The 13,288-nt window shown below is 42.4% G+C and overlaps 1 long non-coding RNA gene across 3 annotated transcripts in view; it reads left to right on the forward strand.

Annotated features, from left to right (window-relative positions):
• The first annotated feature begins 1,378 nt into the window (after nucleotides 1-1,378).
• The window catches only part of LOC147031466 (uncharacterized), a 62,803-nt gene continuing 50,893 nt past the window's right edge, over nucleotides 1,379-13,288 (forward strand). For all 3 annotated transcript variants that reach the window (XR_015053180.1, XR_015053174.1, XR_015053175.1), the window contains exon 1: nucleotides 1,379-1,776. This is a non-coding gene — a long non-coding RNA (uncharacterized LOC147031466). The remainder of the gene's footprint in view (nucleotides 1,777-13,288) is intronic.

Raw genomic sequence — 13,288 nt, forward strand, 5'->3', positions numbered from 1 at the left:
GGGCGTGGCTTATGAAAAATAATGTGTGGCTCAGGAGGTGTGGTCAAACAAGAGCATTGATAGAAGTTTATCGGGTTTTCCGTGTGTGTGTGTGTGTGTGTGTGTGTGTGTGTGTGTGTGTCTGCAACGCGAGGCTGCACAGTACAAACGAGCAAACCAATTAATTATTTTTCAAACGGTAGTCCTTCAAAAATAGGGTGTCTATTTACCGTCATTTTTTATGAGGAGTGCCAGTTGGCAAAATACGCAATAGGAAAAATCTTGCCAGGCAGAGGAACAATTGAATGTGAACCAATACGTCTTGGCAATGAATCTTCATCGGTGGATCGATCAGAATGAAAAGCATCGTATCCAGCACTTCGATCCTAGTGAATCCCTCGTCACCTACTGGCTTGTCTGTCTGTTTGTGACTCTCTCCAGAGCATAGCTCCGTGACATTTGATGCGATCTTGATGAAACTTGGACACAAGGTAGATATCAAGGTCTGGTTGTGTCTTTTTGTATGAGGGGTGTCCCACGCCCCTTGTGGGCGGAGCCACGCCCACTTGAACTTTTTTTCTCTCGATTTTGTTTCTCGCAATTTCATTTCCTCGAAGCTGTGCGTAATGTCCATAAGTACAACATATAAAAAAAATCCGATTTGATTTGGTCAATTTTGACTTAAGAGATAGGTTTTTACGGTACGGCTTCCTCAATAATGCCCGTGAACCATCGTCGCCTCCCGGCTTGTTATTCCCATGTTAATTCCTTCAAAAAGCATTCATTTCACTCCTCCAATCATGTTTGTCTCCGTATGTCCAGCTTGGAAATCGTGAGAAGACCAGTTTGCCGAGGTAGTCTGCACATGACGATCAATTCTCCTTCACGCCCATTTGCGGTGTCAATCCCCACTATGTCAGTGCCCTTCCCCACACCCTCTCAACCACACAGCTTATCTGTGTCCCCCAATTCAGCATACCTCCACTTCATGTACCCTCTTTCTACTTCCCCCACACCTCAGCCCCCCCCCCAAAGCTTCCCCTCACCCTGCACCTCACTCCTCCCCCATCTTCCACTTGCACTGCTCCTCCTCAGCTTCCATCTGACTCCGCACCCCACCTCAGCCCCATCCTGCAACCTCCAATCTTCCACCACAGTTGTTGATAGAGCGACATTATACAGAGATTCTGGAGAGACATTACCTCACGGAGGAACAAACACACGCACTCATGCAGGTTTCAACAAAGGAAAAAGAATAAGAATAAGAAGAATAAGAATAAGAATAAGAATAAGAAGAAGAAGAAGAAGATTATTGCACACACGCAGGTATACTGGTCACATGACAATCACATCGCTTCATATTGCCGGTTTCATTAATTATTGAGAGCACACACATACATACATCGTTTCCGTCAACAATACCCCAGATCGGGAGTCGGCAACCAGCAGCTCTTCAATGACTTGAGTGTGTCTCCCAAGCCCGATCGATAAAATCCCCCTTTTTCTCATTATAAACTAATTTTCAGAAAAAAAAATCTTTGTGAGCGTCGTGAAAGGATAAAATAATACTTGAGAACGTCGGCGGAGTGATAAACAGGAGAATACATCAGATTACCGGCGAATTGTGCGAGAAAGACTGACACGTTGTTGTGCTTCACGCACAGCTTGCTCTCCATTACGCGGTTATTTTCGCCATCTTGTCGGCAATATTATTACTTCAACCTGTTTCGCAGCCTCAGTTTACCATTCGAACCCTCCTTCTTAAAAGTTAGCGACACCTTGATCCTCACTGGGCAGGTAAGCGAGAATCCCGTAATGAACGACTTGTATGTAAACAAGCCGGTAGGCGGACATGGGTAGTCGCCTACCCAATATAACCTGACGCGATGGGCCCGTTCGATGTGGAATGACCTGAAGATTAAGCACAAGATAATTCATGATTCCAGCTTCAAGGGTAAATGCTGCATATTGTTTTTTCGTTAAAATACTCCCACATTTAGAGGTTTTTCGGCCGTTGCTAGGCAACGGAGGGGTCCATAGCAACGGTTCTTTCTCACACATAACTAGGACATACCATGAACCTACCATACCAGTTTCATGTATATCTGACTCATAGTCTCTGAGATATAACGAACTTCGTTTTTTTTATTGTTTTCGACCAGGGTTCATTCAAAGTCTATCTTCTCCGACAGTTTTCAAAGGATCCGGCTGGAAATTTTTGATAATATGGCTGAATGTACTGCCCACAGTGGCTCGTGGCCCGATTTTTGATTTTCGAAAAAATAATTTATGATTTTTCAAAAATTTGAAAGTCCCCTTGCTAGGAAACGGTGGTGTCCATAGCAACAGTTCTCATTTGCACACAACTCGGTCATGGTATGAACCTACCCACCAAGTTTCATCGAAATCGCCATTGTTTTAACAGAGCACTGGACCGAACAGAGGGACAGACAGACAGACAGACAAACATATCGACGGAAAAACTGATAATAATAAGGGGAGAACAGATTTCAAAAAAAAAATTCAAAAAAAAAATCTTTTTTCGACTAGATCGACTACCCAATAACAAACGACATGTTTTGATAACTCCCTCTTTTAATGGAGGATGCACGTGCGTGTGACGTCATCACGTTTGCTGTCCGCCATCTTGGAATACCAACAAGCAAAAGGTGCACCGCATCATTGTATTTACATTTGTTAAAATAGGAGTTAAAATGGTGAATTTTTACTTATTATTTTGTTTTGGCAATTATCTTAGATTTTGACTTGTGAGTTATGGGGGATGTTCACGAGGGATTCGGAATGAGATTGTCACGTCTAAGAAACAGTGTGTGTGTGTGTGTGTGTGTGTGTGTGTGTGTGTGTGTGTGTGTGTGTGTGTGTGTGTGTGTGTGTGTGTGTGTGTGTGTGTGTGTGTGTGTGTGTGTGTGTAAACAGAGTTTTCACATCATAGTGGACATCACTTCACTTTTAAGTGACCTTAACAGAAAGCTGCAAGGAAAGGGAAACACAGCTCACTTGCTTTTAGAAGAGGGTGCTATCATTTGGGTGAAAACTGGCATTGTTTGTGAGATTCATGGAGGTAAGTTTGCCGGCTCATTTCCCATCACTGAAACAATTCAAACAGGAGACAAACTATGAACTTGACATTGAGAACCTAAAAAATGTGATCCTGGAAATTAATGCAAGAAGCCTTCGCAGGGCCATTTCAGGAATTCAGGAAGGAAAAGGAAACTTCATCATTTGTGTTGAAACCCCTTGAAGCAGACACTTCTGCACTCAACTTTTCAGCATTTACAGGCGTAGACTGAGCCGAACTAGAACTTGAACTGGCCAATTTTCAGGACAAGGACATGTGGAGTTCTAAATTCCGAGGCTTGGTGACCAAACTCGAAAATCTCGAAAGGCACAGATCTACCCTGGCACTTCAACACAGATGGACTGAAATGCATGATCTTAAAAAAACAAGACCAAATTGTGTTTGAAGTTTGGAATTCTTTACCACAAACCTACAGTAACATGAAGAGATATGAATTTGGCATTCCGTCCATCTTCGGATCGACTTACCTGAACGAGGTGAGTTTAAAGTCGAGCTTGAAAATGAAAATGACAGCACACTGTCCAAACATCGAATGACTCTCCAAAGAAACTCGACAGGAGAAATCACACGAAACTAGAAGGGAACTCTGTAGAGCACATGCATCCGCCACACAATGTCTGATCCAGGAGAATATATCGGGCCCAATTTTTTTTCGAAGTATTATGAATATATATATATATATATATATATATATATATATATATATATATATATATATATATTTGCGTGCCGGGGGTCGGGTGAGAAGACCACCAGGGGGGGAAGCTGTCTCAGGTTCCCACCAGACTCCCCGGAATTGCAGGCCCTCGTACACGGGTAATTTCGTGATGCGGCGGGTCGCTAACTGACCGTGAACGCCAATAACTGAACCGCGTGAGCCAGGGTCCTCCCGTCTATGGGTTAACCGGGTTACCCAATTAATCACGTGATTTAATTCCCAGCGAACGCGCCCTCGGTACGCCTTGTCCGAACTGGATCACTTTACCGAACTGGATCACTTTACCAAATCGGATGCAGCCGAGCGACACTGCCAAGTACGTACCGGCTAAAAGGAAAGGATCGTTGGGAACAAAGTCCTGGCTAAGTTAGGATACGGACCATGCTGGATCAATGAAATAGAAGACAAAAACAAGCTGGGAACATTTCTACAAAGGGATTTATGAGCAAGCAGGTGAGGAAAAACATGTGGCACTGTGAATATAGCTTTTATTGTTGTCTGTAGCAGGAATAGGAAGAAATGTGAGAGGTGCGGCAATGTACAAGCAACCTACAAAAGCAGACACAGCAGAGTTATCCCAATATCATCATTGGACAATCTTAACTTAAACCAGGACACACACACACACACACACACACACACACACACACACACACACACACACACACACACACACACACACACACACACACACACACACACACACACACACAAAACCCAATGAAGAGGAGTTGATGAAGAGAAAAGGAGAGGAGATGAGGCTAACAGTCTCTCAATACCTTGCATGATTACCCGATCGCACCACCAATACGTTTTGGGGGGATGCTCCGCTGGGCGATACCTCCCTGACAGCTGGTGCGTCGTCTCTTGCTTTGTGGGACTTCGTGCAGCTGGTGTCCAGAGAATGAGACGCGACCGTTGGGCGTGAAGGGAGGGACTTGGGTGGAGCCAAAAGCCAATGGGTGGAGAGAGAGGCAGACCCAACAGGCGAATTGGTAGGTTGTCGATCCCAAGCCAGACAGAACGAGCCGACAGGAATGAAGAAAGGAATGATGGGCAGGAACGACGCTTGAACGATTTAGGAAGGATGACGACACACCAGGAACAATGAGCAGGAATGACACACCAGGAACGACGACGACTCTCGAACGACGACGACTCTCCCCCCACTGCCCCACGACCCATCCTTTTATAGATCCGGTGGGGTGGGGGTGATGACCCGAAGTGATGCGTCATCACCCGAATCGGGCGCTCTGGTTGGACCCCAGCCAGCACACAGGCCAGCCGCCATGACCGGAAATGGCTCCACTTCACTTCCGGCCAAATGGTTCCAAGCTGCGGAATCGTCTCGCTCTGAGCACCATGACATGAATTGCCTTGCACCGAACTCCGTGCCGTGCCCCGGCAACCCACGGTTGGCACTGGTCAATGTGCCTGCTCCATGGTGCGCCACGCAGCCCGAGTGAACCAGCCGCACAGCATGCCTCTGCCTGGTAGCAGCTGCATTGAGGGGAAGGCGTGGGAGTATGTCTGCCGTCCGTGGGAGACATTTGTTGCTGTTGTGCTGAGTGAAGACCGATGGTAACATGTTATTGTAACCCCATGCGCAGACCCGACCAAAGATGTGTGTTATTCGTGCCTCGTTCTGCATGATGATAAAGTATCATGGCCGCGCGCAGGTCCGCCATTAAGCACGTGGCCAGCGCGGGGGTCCGCCCGCCATCGAGCATGCCCCGTACAGTGCGCGTGGGTCCACCATTAAGCACATGGCCAGCGTGCGGGTCTGCCCGCCATCGAGCATGGTGTTCGTGGTTATCAAAGGCGGTGGGAAGCACGGTGCCAGCCCTGATCTTTGTCAAGGAATTGAGGGAAAAGTTTGGACATAATCATGTCTGTAGGGTTGAGTTGAAGAAGAAGATTGATATAATTATTAAATGGGGATTTGGAAATAGGTTGGAAAGGGTGCGGCCGCATGCGCTTTGCAAGTTGTCAGCATTTCGGGTGCCTTTTCTTCCATCTCCTCGGTACGTGTTCCGTGCAGCGTAGGCGTCGTGTTGGCTGCGCCTTCTGTCCAGTGGGTGGAAATTACCGCTGCACGGGCGTTTAGAAGGCTGTGATTTCTGCAGAGGGGTGTCCCGAGGACCCATCTCACAGCGAAGGGCACACGTGGCTGGGATTTACCTCAGGAATAAGAGTAGAAAAAAGAATAGAAATGAGTGCAGAGATTTAATCAGACCTGGCTACGAAGTTTACACAACGCACTGTCCCGTTGTCTCGCGAGACAAAAGGGAAGGGACTATCTGAACATATATTAATGGAATAACTGCCTCGGGACCGCTGTATGATGGTTGCTATTGCTTTGGAGGGTTGTGGTTCCGAGAACCGCAACAATATATATATATATATATATATATATATATATATATATATATATATATATATATATATATATATATATATATATATATATATATATATATATATGTGTATATGTATATATATATATATATATATATATATATATATATATATATATATATATATATATATATATATATATATATATATATATATATATATATATATATATATATATATATATATATATATATATATATATATATATATATATATATATATATATATATATATATATATATATATATATATATATATATATATATATATATATATGTGTATATATATATATATATATATATATATATATGTGTATATATATATATATATATATATATATATATATGTGTGTATATATATATATATATGTGTATATATATATATATATATATATATATACATATATATATATATACATATATATATATATATATATATATATATATATATATATATATATATATATATATATATATATATATATATATATATATATATATATATATATATATATATAGTTTTTGGCCCCATCTCTCAATGTTGAAGAGTCACTTTCGAAATTGAAAAATTCTGTTATCTGGATGTGGATTCGGATCTTCACCAAACCTGAATCAATTCATCCTCATCACACGTCCAACTTGTCCACCAAGTTTCTGCGGAATCCATCCATAACTTTTTGAGATATCGTGCTATATATAGTGAAGAATATCGGGCCCTAACTTTTTGAGGTATCGGGTCCGAACTCTCAATGGTGAAGAATCTTTAAAATTCCAGTAGCCGGATCTCGATCCGGATCTTCACCAAAATCTAATCAGTTTGTCCTTGTCACACAGCGAACCTGTCCACAAAATTTCATCCGGATCTGTCCAAAACCTTTTGAGATATCCTGCACACAGACAGACAGACAAACTAACAGACACACAGGGGTGAAAACATAACCTCCTTCCACCTTCAGTGGTGGAGCTAAATATGGGTAAGCTGACTCGATGTACTGAAGAAAATTTAATGGTCCCTTTCATTGATACCAACTCAATAAACATGTATTGCATTAAAAATCAACGTTTGTGTCTTTGTCCTGTTATTGAGTTATTGAAATAGGGTTTACGTGCATTGCGGCTCCAGATATCGCGTTTCTGACCAATTTTGAAAAATGGCTCTTCTTGTTGTTTGGGTTGCCGACCACTGCCCTAGCCCCTCCTCGCTTCCCCACCTGCTCAGTCCTTTCTCCTTGCTCCTTTCCACATTTGTACACACAGCCAAGATAACTTCCTCCCCTGTACCATTGGTGTGGACTTCAAACATCCAAGGACTCTGTTCCAATCTGATATCTCTCAATCAAAGCCACTGCTGATATACCGGACATCATCTGTTTCAAACAGAATCCTTCCTTCCACAGGACGTTCCTGACTCCATCTCGTGTCTCTCACCGGCTATTATACCTGGTATTGGCGTGACAATTATGGTGGCTGACTTAAGATCGTAGGACCTTGAGTTTGAGCCTCTGTCATACTGTCAAAATAACTCAAGGTGGGCTGACTCAGCCTATCATCGTTCTGAGGTCAGCAAAATGAGTACCAGCTTGCTTTTAACAGTGGCAAAAATGGACCATGGTATTTCAAAAAGTTATGGATGAGTTATGACAACTAGGTGGATGAGGTGGTTCGGTGACAATAACTTGCTGATTAGATTTTGGTTCAGGTCCAGATCCAGATCTGACCTATCAGTGGGATACAAAACATAAACTGTTCAGCCTGGCAGATGTATCCACTCTACTGAGTGGCCGTTCTAGTTATTGTTGTATTTATATACGTTAAACGTACAGTAGTTATTATTCTACTTAACCTGCTTTCTGTACAAACCTCACTCCATAATTTTGTAGTAGTCTTGTCTCGTTAAATAACAGGGGAAAACTTTTGTTTCCCCCACTTCATCATGTGATTTTTTTCCCTCGAATTGGAGCGTTCCTTTTGCGCTCTGTTTAACACCACTCACAAATTGTTGTGTTTTGTCAGCAAAGTGAGACCCCTCTCGCCACCCAACCACTCCCGGGGGAGTCCCATCTCGAAAGATTGTGCACCGTGATGGGTCTTGTGGGGACCCTAGTTGCCTCGGGGCCCCCGTGCAAGTAAATGGGTTGCATGGCCCAAACGCTGCCACTGGTGTCCTCCCATAGCTCTCATTCTTCCTGACATCAATTATTTCCCCAAGAAAGGAGACTCCCTCTTGGCTCCCTCTATTTTGTCCCTCAACCCTGCAGCTGGTGTGTTTCCCTCCTCTTTTTCTACTGTTCATTTTGTTCTGTAACTCCCTGAACCATTCTATATTCTCGCTCCTCCACGAGCCTTGACAATGTAAACAAAAAAAAAATCCTCAACATTAATTCCCTGCTTCATGCCATCCCTTTCTCTCGATACAATCCTGTCTTTTACCCAGATTGCAACACCCCCTCCTATTTTATCTTTCCTATCACACCGATACATCTCCTTTGACTTATGCTGTGCTTTAACGATGCTTTGCAAAATGACAGCCTTCTTTTCAAGATGTCATCTTCGATCTGGGAGAATGCTTATTGCATTCCATACTTTCGCCTGAAGGTCCAAGAGTGGCCTCCAAAACAGACCAAGTTCACGAGTCCCATAACCACATGTGTGGACTGGGACTTGTGAGCACAGAGCATGCAAAAGGCTCCAAACAAAAATGCTAAGTCAGTCATTACACACTGCTCCAAGTGCAGCTTCGACCACCAGCTGCCATCTTGGATCCATAATACGAGTTCCCTTGCAAGCAACTCTTCAATACATGAGGAGGTCATTCAACCAATCAAAATCTATACTACATTTGCCAACTTATGGTTGTTTTTCTTGACTCGGACAATTGTGTCACCAATCTTCTTCCCTCCAGAGCCCAGCAGCCACTGACTGAGTCCAAGCTCTCTCTGTTTTTTTTTTTTTTTAATGCTGAGTGTCAAACAAGGAAGCAGTACATACCATATTTAAAGTCTTTGGTGTGACTCAGCTGGGGTTCAAACAACCACCCTCCTCGACTCAGAGTGAATGCTCTAACCATTACGCCATAGAGTCTATGTAATTATTTACCCTTCTTTAGCTCCTTTAGTATTTCGTTTTTCTTTGGGTATCTGGACTTGGTAGGGTTCAAATGTTTTCAGGCCTAGATCGTTGTCAGCGGATGCCTGTGGACCAGTTTCCCAGGCTGGCCATGGCATTATCATTAGAACTCCTTTTGTTTTGGTGAATCACCCTTCGTTGTTGGTCAATCACCCTTCTGCTCGAACAGGCCCATGACATGGAGATAGCCAATTGATATCCTGGGAGCGAACCGAAGTTCTCTCATATCTACGCTGTTTCACCTTTAGTGTGCTGGTTTAGTCTACATAAGTTAGTGAGGAAGAATTGTTTGCTCAAACTCCTTGAATAATGTATTGCTCAACTTTTATTTAGTTTCTTTAATTTACAACCAACCATGCCTTCGACTTGCAATGATAATAAAGAATCGGCTAAAGTGGCTGCTGCTAACCCTGCCTGGAGCAAGTGTGAATACCACAATGGACTCACCGGTTCAATCCTCGACAAGGAAACATGGTGTGAGATGTAACGTCGAACAAACTACACAGATAGAAGAGTTTGTGTGCAATGGCAAGTGCTGTTGGACTGTCAGCTATAGTTGCAGCCTCTAAGATGTATGGAACGGCTGTTTTCTTTCTTAAATGTGATTCCGCAATGAACAAGGGCGATTGAGCAATAATTTGCTTGTGGTGGGGTGATTTGTCCAAGTAAAACCACTTAAGAGTCTCAGCCACCTGGGTTATTTTGTACAATGTGCTTCCTTTTATTGATAATGCACTTGTGCCTTCTTTTGGTAATTTGTGCCGCACGGGGCTCTTGGGTCACCCATTTGGCCTGTACCTTTGGGATTCTGTGAGCCTGCCCTTTATTATATCTTGTCCTTTTAGAGGCGTGTCTTACTTGAACTCTCAAGTTCGGTCGATTGTGAGAGATCATTTTGTGTTCCCTTTGAAAGGAGGCACTACAAGGTTTTCTGTATGGCAGATGAGTTTTGTTGTTATGTTTGCCAGGTGAAGGTTCACTTGAGAGCAAACTGCACCCTTGTTCTTAAAAGAGGATCTTCTCCCTCTTGCCCTGACCAGACTCAACGAGAGACGGGTCTTTAACGAATCGTTTGGTTAGACCTCATGTTTGACTGTTCAGGTGATTTGAGCAGGGATATGTAATTTGTGCAGGGTGCAGGTAGCAACTTCCTTCCCCTTTGTGAAAGACACTGTAGGATCTATCAAGTCCATGAACATTTCCAGTGCCGGCAGAGGGATCCTCTGCATTAACGTCCATTCGATGCTATGCACAGCAGACACAATGATACATTACCCTCCATGGGGCACACTGGAGTGATAGTTTCTAGCTACGTCGACATTCAAACCCAGGCTGGACATCTGAGAGTCGAGTGGAAATATATCGAAGATATTCGCTAGTCTTCAGTTTTACTCTTGATAACATGTCCCTTTTATCTTTTTTATTTTTTTTAAGCAAAAGCTCGCAGCATCTTTATTTTCGTAATTGAATCAGAATTTTCTACCTGCATTTCAAGCAACCTTTCCAGTGTATAATTTAATTGACGATCAAAACCTTTTTTGATGAGTTAATCTAAAAGTGATCATAAAGTGGAATTAGTTAATCAGCATTCCAATTCCAAGGGAACTTCAAGCCATTTGATGAACTCATTAATACGCCATTCAGGTAAATACTGCACAAAAGCACGTTAACAGTGTTCTTCTGAATTCCCATTTCATAAGTGCAGCACGTTATGTTAGAAACCTGCGAGGTGACGGCATAAGAACCAATAAGAGTTTGTAAACAGCAAACAACATGTCAAACTGGCTCAACGATCGAATTCCATTAAAAATGTTTGTCGACTTAGGTTCACTGATGTGTGTCACCGGGCCCGCAGCACGTGTTATCTGATTAAGGTCGGGTTTTTCTGCCAGGACGGCTTCTCTCGACTATTTTGGGTTTATTTAAAAGCCAGTGGTTGTTTAGTTTATTTTTTTATCTATCTATATAAAACACAGCATGTATTTTGTGTATTTTACATCTCTTCCATTGGAATTGTAGATGTAAATTGCAAACCGAGCCTAAAGGGCAGTGTACAGAAGTGTTTTAGTTTTAATAACAATAAATACAATGTGTAGGGAGGTGAAGTTTGCTACACATGATGTGCAGCATGCACAGAGTGAAATATGTGTTCATTTATGTCCGTTGGATGTATAATAAATAACGAAGATATAAGCACACTTGACACTAGGCCGAGGCTTCAGACTTTGGCACGCTCACAAGGATATACCTCGTGACTCATGGCATGCTCACGAGTATAACCAGAGAGTTGGTGTCAAAGCCACCCAATGCTCGCCTGTTTATACATTTATCGTTTTTAAAAGACTTGTCTAATAATATTTTTTTATAAAGCATTGCAGTGAAGTCTGATCCAAATAATTTTAAAGCAATATATGTATTGGTATATTGTAATCAGTAAAAAATAGTGTGGTAGATAAAAACATTAGAAAGGAAATAACTTGCACCAAAAACTTTAACATTTTCACGCTCACGCTGACGCTGACGCTCACGCCAGGGGTATCGCTATAGCTCTCTGTTCTTCAAACGGGCGAGCTAAAAATCAGAGTTGGTGTCAAAGCCACCCAATGCTCACCTGTTTATACATTTATCGTTTTTAAAAGACTAGTCAAATAATATTTTTTATAAAGCATTGTAGTGAAGTCTGATAAAAATAATTTTAAAGCAATACATGTATTTGTATATTATAATCAGTAAAAAATAGTATGGTAGATAAAAACATTAGAAAGGAAATAACTTGCACCAAAAACTTTAACATTTTCACGCTCACGCTGACGCTGGGGGTATCGCTATAGCTCTCTGTTCTTCGAGCAGGCGAACTAATAAAAACCTATGAAAAATGACGGGGATATACCGCCCGTCATTTTTGATGGATTTTATACCCGTACTTTATAAAACCGGATTGTTATTGAAATAAATTCCCACTGCAAGGTAATTATACACTGACATACAATTAAATATAGGTTGTTAATAAATAAATTAAAAACTTTTTAACATGTATTTTTCTTTTAAACTACAAACATCTGCTCCGTGTATGAGTGACCAGGGAGTGGGAGGATCATGTGTACATGCATGTGCGCACCATACAGCCGGTGGTGTGTTAATATTACAAACTTAAAATGGTACGTGCCGCTTCCTTGATTGGCACTCAACATTTAAAAAGGATGGAGTATGGACAAACAACCATATGTTGGTAATAATAGCATAAGCTTTGATGGACCGAATGACATCCTCATGCATCAAAGTTCCAAAGGAACTCATTATTACTACAAGCAAGTAGCCTCCTGACTGGTGATCTTGTTCCAAACATGCAATACGTTCCTCTGACACATACCTTTATTTGGGCGGTGTATCGGCAACTGACAGTTGCCTCAATCGCTCCCGAAAATTAAACAAATAAATAACTCGGGTTACATACATGAAGCAAAAACATACCTACGGCGTATAATTCAAAACTCCTCACTACACTGGAAAAGGTGGGGACAGGAATACTGTACAGTACTGTAAATGGTGAAGACTTGAAATACCCTCCCCAACCTGCAGGTGGTACTACACGATACACATTTACATAGAGAATTTGCCTCCCCCCAAGACTACTGGCAAAGATAAAAACACCCCGATACACTAATTATGCCTGGTGTTGGCTTAATGGTTCGGGTGGTGGGCTTGGGATTCTAGGATCCTGAGTTCAAATCCTCCTCAGCTGTTGAATTAATACCAGGTGGGGTTGACTCTACCTGTCATCCTTCAGTGGTTGGCAAAATGCGTGCCAGCTTGCTGATATACTGTGTCGGAGCGGCGACCCGTCCAGGATTGTGTCCAATAGCCAAGTAGACTGCTTAGGCAGCACCAACACTCTGCATTGAGTATGGTCCCAATGGATGGATGGATGGATACATGAATTGGGGTCAT

The sequence above is a fragment of the Eptatretus burgeri genome, chromosome 2 (genome assembly GCF_056783735.1).
Source record: "Eptatretus burgeri isolate ZD-2024b chromosome 2, Ebu_testis_v1, whole genome shotgun sequence".
In the NCBI taxonomy this organism is placed as follows: Eukaryota; Metazoa; Chordata; class Myxini; order Myxiniformes; family Myxinidae; genus Eptatretus; species Eptatretus burgeri.